Consider the following 8,112-nt stretch of genomic DNA (forward strand, 5'->3'; position numbering starts at 1 on the left):
TATTGTTACATTTTTGTTTAGTGTTGTGTTTATTGTTGTATTTAAAACACATTAAAATTGAAAACGACCTGTTCGATTTGGTTTGGAATTCTGTATAAACTAACTTTGAGTCACCTCCACGTTAGGCTTAACTAGCGTTATTTTTTATTTGCAAATGAAAATGTGTGTTTGTTGACATTTGTTTCCGAAAACGTACTTCCTTTATATCCCCCCGTTAGACAATTGACAAAGATGATCAAAGCATTTTTACGAATTTAAACTTACATAAAAAATTCCACCGTCGCTACAGCAACGCAGATAATAAATACAGCGCCTTGATAAATAGCATAGAACTTTGAAGCTTTTAATTTCAACGTTGAATATGTTTCATGGTTATGTGTTTTCATTCTTCTTCATGAATTTTACTAATATAATTCTGGTGAACGAAGTGTTTTTGTTTAATAATTCAAAATTTTTTTCCTCTGCCATTTTTATTTTCTTAAACAAATATTCCGCCCCCCCCCCTCTCTAAGTATTCGTATTTTTTTCTTCTTCTACTCTACATGTAATATTTTATTCAATACAATAATAATTTATACAGTAGCTCTCTCACAAAAGTGTACGTAACACTTATCATTTTCAATGAAATATTGCTCTACCCGGTAGGTAAGATTAATATTTTGAAATGGGTAAACAATAGATCTTCTATAGTTAATTCTTAACAAAACTACATGAAATATTTTAATAGCAAAATGAAATATGATTTTGAAGAAACTAATAATCAGAAAGTATTAAGAACTTTATCTCACAAAAGTGCTCATAAAAATATTTTTTAATAATTGCTTAGCAACCTTTTAAACAAGCCCACAAAAATCGAGGAAAAAAAGCGCTTAATGCAATTAAAAATAAATGCAAACAGGCTATCAGCTTAGGGTTCGGAAATGATACCCCCCCCCCCCCTTTTTTTTTGTTAGGCTCGTTGACCGGACTTATTAAAGTCACACCCCATGTTGTTTATGTAATGTCATCCCCTTCTGCAGCTGTCTCTTGTTTATGTTGTATCAATACTTCACTATTTGTTGAGTCTGTTTCCTTTTCTTTTTGAATGGTTTTACTTGCAAAATAAAACATGAAATAAAGTAAGTATTAAATTAAAAATAAAGCATTTTAAGTTACAAAGAAAATATTAATTTCTATAAAGAACTATATCTTTGTGCTTTGCAGCTAAATATTTTCAATATTTTTTCAATTTTTCCCAAATTTAAAATAAGTTATTGAAGGTAACCTTGATTTAAAAAAAAAGGTAAGTTAGCAGCATGTTTGAAAATAATAACGATTACAAAGCGTTCTTTGTTGTTTATTTTCACATTTAGTACGCTAAATTCTATGTTAATTTGTGTTACCTGATTTGTGATAATTATGAATTTTTCCATTATACATAGTTTCTACAGCTGAAATAAATACAGCATTAATTATATTGCCATATTTGCTGCCTCAAGGAATCATCAGCAAAATAAAGGGAATTCTCTTCAGAAGCATTTCATAGATAAACTACTAGTAAGTCCAAATTTAAGTTAGAGTAATGGTTTTTGCTGCAGACAAAGTAAAATGTCTATGTAAAATTTCAATTGAAAAATTGAAAGGAAAATAAAAAGTATATGATAAAAACTAGTAAACTTTTCTCGATACGCTAGTCACTATTTTCATTACATACCTTTGAATCTCTTACTTGCAATTCTGTCTTAGCGTCGGCCATGGTTGCATTAATGCTTATGGAGCTATCTTAGTAAATCAGTAAAGTTCTAATCAATTATGTTATATAAAGGTACCTAATTTCCCTTGAAGTTCCAGACAGGTAAATATGAAGTATGTACCAAAGTACTTCAAAGTATAAAGTATGTACTGCATGCAATAATACACTTCCTGTATTAAACATAAATTTTGCCAAACAAGCATTCTACATAGAAGCAAAATTAATAAGACAAATAATCGATTGATAAAAGAAAAAGGTAAGCTTTTTTTCAAGATTATCTAATTTCATTTTCTGTATCTAATTTTCGAACAAAGATATACAAACTTAAAGCTGTACATTTTATTGCGCTATTTCTTTACAATTTATGGTATTAGTTTTAAAAAATCTTTTTTTTTTTCTGGAATTTTTTATGCGATGCAATGAAGAAGTAAATCCCCAGCAATTTTCTCTTGAGCAAATATTGATGTAACTCTGCATAAAAGTAACCTATGTCTTATTCTTCCAGAACCCAATGTCTGCTGAGGAAGTAGCACTTCTATATTCCCAGTAGGACTGGACGATGTAGGAATTTTTACATCGTGATGCATCGCCAAACTTACATCGCGGGTAGTTGAAGCAGTTTGAATTATTCTTCCCGCTATAGGTGGCAAACCCCCGATTAGGGGAGTTTTCCTTGCAAAAATCGAAGCTTTTGTCAGAATTTTCCCAAATTTGGCACGAAACTACCCTATGGGAATTCACAAACATCAAAGGACAAATGTACCAAACTTGGAATAGATCCGACAAAAACCCACGCGGGGGATTCCCCATGCATAGCGGGACTAAAATGGGGGAACTCTCGAGCATTAAAGGAATCCTGTGCCAAATTGTTAAAAGATGTTATAAAAACTGGTTTTTGAAAAAAAAAAATAGACCCAATTAGCTGGACGAAAACTCCCCAATGAGAATTCCTTAGCATCAAAGAAGTTCTGTGCCAAATTCAGAAAAGATCCCACAAAAACTTGCTTTTTATAAGGAGAACCCCAATGGAGTTGCCCCCCCCCCCCCCCCATAGAGGAAGGAAAACTAATCTGCTTGAATTCCCGAGCATCAAACGACCTCTGTGCCAAATTTAGAAGAAATCCGACAGAAATTGGTTTTTATAAGAATAACCCCAATGAGGGGTTGCCCCCCCCCCCTTCCATAGAAGAACGAAAATTTTCCTGCTTTAATTCCCGAGCATTAAAAGACCTCTGTGTAAAATTTGGAAAAGATCCGACAAAAACGTGGTTTTTATAAGAAGCACCCCCAATGGGGTTCCTCCCCCCCCCCCACAATAGAGGGACGATAACTACTTTTTGAATTCCCGAGCATCAAACGACCTCTGTGCCAAATTTAGAAGAAATCCGGCAGAACTTGGTTTTTGTAAGCAAAAACCCCCATGGGCGTTGCCCCCCCCCCCCTCAGGACTAAAACCATTGTGTGTGCATTCCCGAGCATCAAAGGACCTCTGTGCCAAATTTGGAAAAATCAGACAAAAACTTGGCTTTTATAAGGAGATCCCCTATGAGGGTTGTTCTCCCCCCCCCCCCCCATAGCGGGAAGGAAACTGCTCAATGAGTATTCCTGAGCATCAAGAATGAACCTCTGTGCCAAATATGGAAAAGATCCGGCAAAAAAATAGATTTTTTGCAGGAAAATCTCCCTTATGGGGTTTTAGTTAGATACCATGAGGAGTTTATGGGACCGGACTAACATGCGGGTTTCCGTTTTTTTTTTTTTTTTTGCTTGGATAAAAAAAAAAAAAAGCTTGGATGTAAGCAAACTTGTGGAGCACACCGATCTATCGGTTTAGAGGTTTTTATTCTAAACCGGTGTAATGATGTAGGGTGTACTGTACATCGGTATTTTACCATGCATCGATGCATCGTAAAGCCCTAATTCCCAGATATCATTTCACATTGTTCTTTAACTTGAATTTGCAGTAATTATTTTTACATTTTAAAGAAATTATCTGCTTGTATTTTTACATTAATAAAAAATTTTTTAACATCTTTTATGTGTCTCTTTTTTCAACAAATACTTGCCTTTTGCTTTAGGTGGAGGAGGGGAGTGCAGGCCAGTCATTTCGATTTTTTTTCCAATTGTGGAAAAAGGTGTACACTCTTCAAAATTTTTATAGAGAACCAACTAAAAACACGGCCTTTCGTACGTAAAGAATAAAAGTTCAAAAATCAAAGGGGGGGGGAATGTCAACCCCCATAAATGCCCCCCCCCCCCGTAAATGACGGGCCTGTGAGTGTGACTATGCGCATCAAAGTGGGAAATTATGGTGGTAAGATTCTGAAGTAAAGATTTGACTAAATCTTATAAGATACAGTCGAACCTCGTTAAAACGAACTTTAATGGATCATTAAAATCGATTACTCTTAACAGAATTCGTCTCATCCGAAAAACAAAAAACAATGGGACAGAGAATACAAAAAAGTCCGTTTTAGAAGTAATTCTTTTTAAGCGTGTTCGAATTAACGAGGTTCGTCAGTACCGTCAAAAAAAAAAAAAAAAAAGAAAAGAAAACTAATCGGCTCAAAAAAGAAAAAATAAAAATAAAAGAAATAAACTCAAAAAATTACGAAATTAACATGCTCAAATATGACGAAATTAATTTGACGAAACTAATACTCTCAAAACTACGAAAATGATTGTCGATTTGACGAAACTAGAATGAAGAAATATTTCGTTACATTTGACGAAATTCGCATCTTCAAACCAGAGACGAAAGCAGTTTCCTCAATTTGACGAAATGGTCGCTCGGAGCATATACCTGGAAGCGATTTCGTCAGAAACGAAGAAAATTTCGTCGAATATGAAAGTCCATTTCTGAGAGTGAAAAGCACAAGAAAAAACCTGGAATTCTGTACAACGGATAAAGAGATCAATTACAGAATCAATTCATCAGGGCTAGTTACATACTTCTATATATATAAAAATGGATGTATGTTTGTGGGTATGTGTGTATGTTCCTTATACAAATCCACAATTTTCGTCGGATTTCTTCCAAATTTGGCACAAAGGTATTGTTGCTCAGGAATTCATATAGGCGGGTTTTTGGAATTTTAAAAACACCCAAACAGATCGAATTTCATATTTTGAGTCATAAAATTGCTCTTTTCTGCACGATCGAATTTTTGTATAGTTATGAATTATGTCTATATAAAAAGCCCATAAAAATCTGTCCTAGATGAAGTTTCTTCAAAGTTTAACTGTAATCGTTAAATTTGTGAACCTTGGTTCAAAGCAAATGAAAATGGTTAGCAACATATAACCACCAGGAGATATTTTAAATGCAATCAACACAAAAAGTATCCTCAACCATGGTCGTTAATGTTGATTAGCGACAAGCGTAAAGCATGTTTTGAAAGAAAGCCGAACGAAAAAGAAATGCTGTTTCTTCAGTAGTTCTTAAATTATACCCGGAAAAGACATAGGGATGCATTGAAACACCGTCGGTTCTTCTTCAATTTGCTTGCGCATTTCGCTAATAAGTTTTCAAGTAATAATACCGTGACAATAAACGAAATTTCGATCTGTATTTTCTGCATAACCAGCACAGAAAATACCAAAATGAGTAGGTATTAAAAATGCATTTAATTATTGAAGTACAATCTTCAACAGTTTTAGCAATAGAATACTAAACTTAGATTAAAACGACATCCTTGCAACGGAAATTTAATTTAATATTGTATTATCCTTAAACAAATCAATATGTATATGTTATTTAAACTATTCCATGGTTTACCTAATTCGGTTCACCTAAGTTTCACCGAAATCGCTCCAATTTATCAAAGAAAAAGGGGTAAAAGTACTAATACTCTCTTAAAAAATTCCAGCGATTTTAACTCAGACTGAGTAAATTTTCACTCCTTTCCAGTGTCGAAAACGCACTTTCCTTATAGGAGTGAATTTCATTCCTTTTGCGGAGCGGTTATTTTCACTCCTTTTGGATAAGCTAATTTCACTCCCTTTTGATAAGTGTTTTTCACTCTTTTTAAGACTAAATTAATATCCTAAATGAGTGGTTGCTTTCCGTTTTGGAAAGCCGCTATTTCACTCTTTTTTTAGAATAAAATAAGTAAAATCATTTCACTCTTCTTTGGTGAAATTGTTTTTTAAACGTGTTTTCATGTGCTTATGCTGTGTATTTGAATTTAAAACTGTTTTTAAAACTTATTTCATTTGAAAAAAAAATTAGTTTTTTAATTTAAAAAATTAAAAAAAAAATGTTTTTAGTGTTTCCGAAGAGGATGCACAAGAACTGTATGGTAAGTACGAAGAATTTTCTTTTTTATTAAAACTTTAACTGGTAATATTTCTTGAACTACTCGTATATCGTTACAAATCACCCACGTGCAATATTACGTACATTTCCGAATCTAAAGATTGAAATAAAACTAAAAAACCCACACAGTTCCAAATAAATAAATTTAAAATTTTGAAACTCTATATTGATATTCTCGGTGTGCCTTTTAACATTAATAATGTTTTAAAAGTTACAACAGTTCAAATTAATTTAAAAAGTCACTCATAAATTGTGACAAGATACGTTTGAATTCAATTTCGTTTCTTCGAGGCCATTCATTAATTACGTAAGGACAATTTTGGCAATTTTTGACCTTCCCTTCCCCCTATGTAAGGGTATGTAAGACTCCCCCCCCCATCTTAGGTGAGATTCTTTTTTTTCTTCACAATAATAAAATAACAAATATTACATCACTGGGATCGTTCTTAAATTAACTATCATTTTTTTTAAATTTTTTTAAAAACATTTTTGAGCAAAGAAATGTTTACTGTAAGGAATCTAGACCGAATGTTTTTTGACAAATAATTTTTGTATATGATGCGATAATAATTAAAAATAAGACATGCAAAACACAGTGCGATTCTTTTATTATATTTTACACGTTTCATTCTTTGAAACACAAGTAAAAAACAGCTCATCCTATAATACATACTTTTACCTTCCTGAAGCAAAAGAAATATAATATTTGCCAAACCACTTGACCGCGGATTTCTAATATAAAATATCGGCTTGGAAAATATTACGTAAGAATGGATCTACCCCCCCCCCCCTCTCCAAGCAAGGGTATGTAGAGAATTTTCCACCCGCTCCCCTTCAGGACCCTGAATTAATGAATGGCCCGTTACACATATGAATGAGTGTATTATACAAAGTTTATGATACTCTTTAAAGTTTATTATGCACAAAAACAATGTTTGATTAATTTAAAATATACGCAGTGGTTGGAGCTCCGACCATCGGGAGCGGATTCGGTATCCGACCTATAGATTTGCGCATGGTCGGGTCTGTAACACCTGCCTAAAATATATATACAGTACACACACACCAAAGATGGTAACGACTGTTTCAAATGTCATATTTTTGATTCGATGATCGAAATAAAATTGTTGATGAAAGTTTCATTCATTTGGAAGAAAAAGTTACAAAAAGTTCGCCGTAACATTGCACGTGGATGATTTGTAATGATATACGAGCAGTTCAAGAAATATTAACAGTTACAAGTTTTAATAAAAAAGAAAATTCTTCGCACTTACCATGCAGTTTTTGTGCACTTCCTTCAGAAACCTCATTCGGCAACAAATATTGTTTAAATTCATTAAATGAAGACATTTAGATAGCGACATTCACTTCGTACTCGCGACCAACGTTGGGTAAGCCTAACGTGGAGGTATAGACGATTCTCCCTAAACAAAATCACGTGACAGAATCGAACCAATGAAAATGTTTTTGAGTCCTTCTTTTAAAGAATGTTTTTATATTTCGCTCTCAAACGGAGTGTTTCCGAATTTCACGCGAATAAAGAAAAGTTTTAGTCTTGGTTTTTTCGTAAAGCGTCTTTTTTCGATAAAGCTAGCACTCAGAGAGAATGAATGCACCCGCAATAGATTTCACTCTTTTTAAGAGTTATTTTTTCGCTCTTTTGAATTAAGAGTGTAGGGCTAATGAATTGCAAAATAATCATTTTGTGCATAGTAGTGTAGATTGAATTTATCTTTCAAGGGGGAGGGGGATAGTCATGGGGGTCATTACATGTACATAAACTACCATACTAGGATTGCTAATGTGTGGTGAAATAAAAGACTCTGCACCTTTAGACCCGAAACCACACGGGAATGTAATACGGCGGAATTAAAAGTTTTGGAAGGGTAAAAGTTTAAAGCTTGAAAAAATGCACAAAGAAATATTAATTTAAATTTAAACTTTTAAAATGCATAAAATGTCTCCATTTTTATGTAAACAAATTTCTTAATCGTTTAAAATTTTATGTTACTTTAACGCTCGAAGCAATAGTACACCTGATGGAGCATCTTCTCTGACTAGC

This window comes from Uloborus diversus, chromosome 10 (genome assembly GCF_026930045.1).
Source record: "Uloborus diversus isolate 005 chromosome 10, Udiv.v.3.1, whole genome shotgun sequence".
Lineage (NCBI taxonomy): Eukaryota > Metazoa > Arthropoda > Arachnida > Araneae > Uloboridae > Uloborus > Uloborus diversus.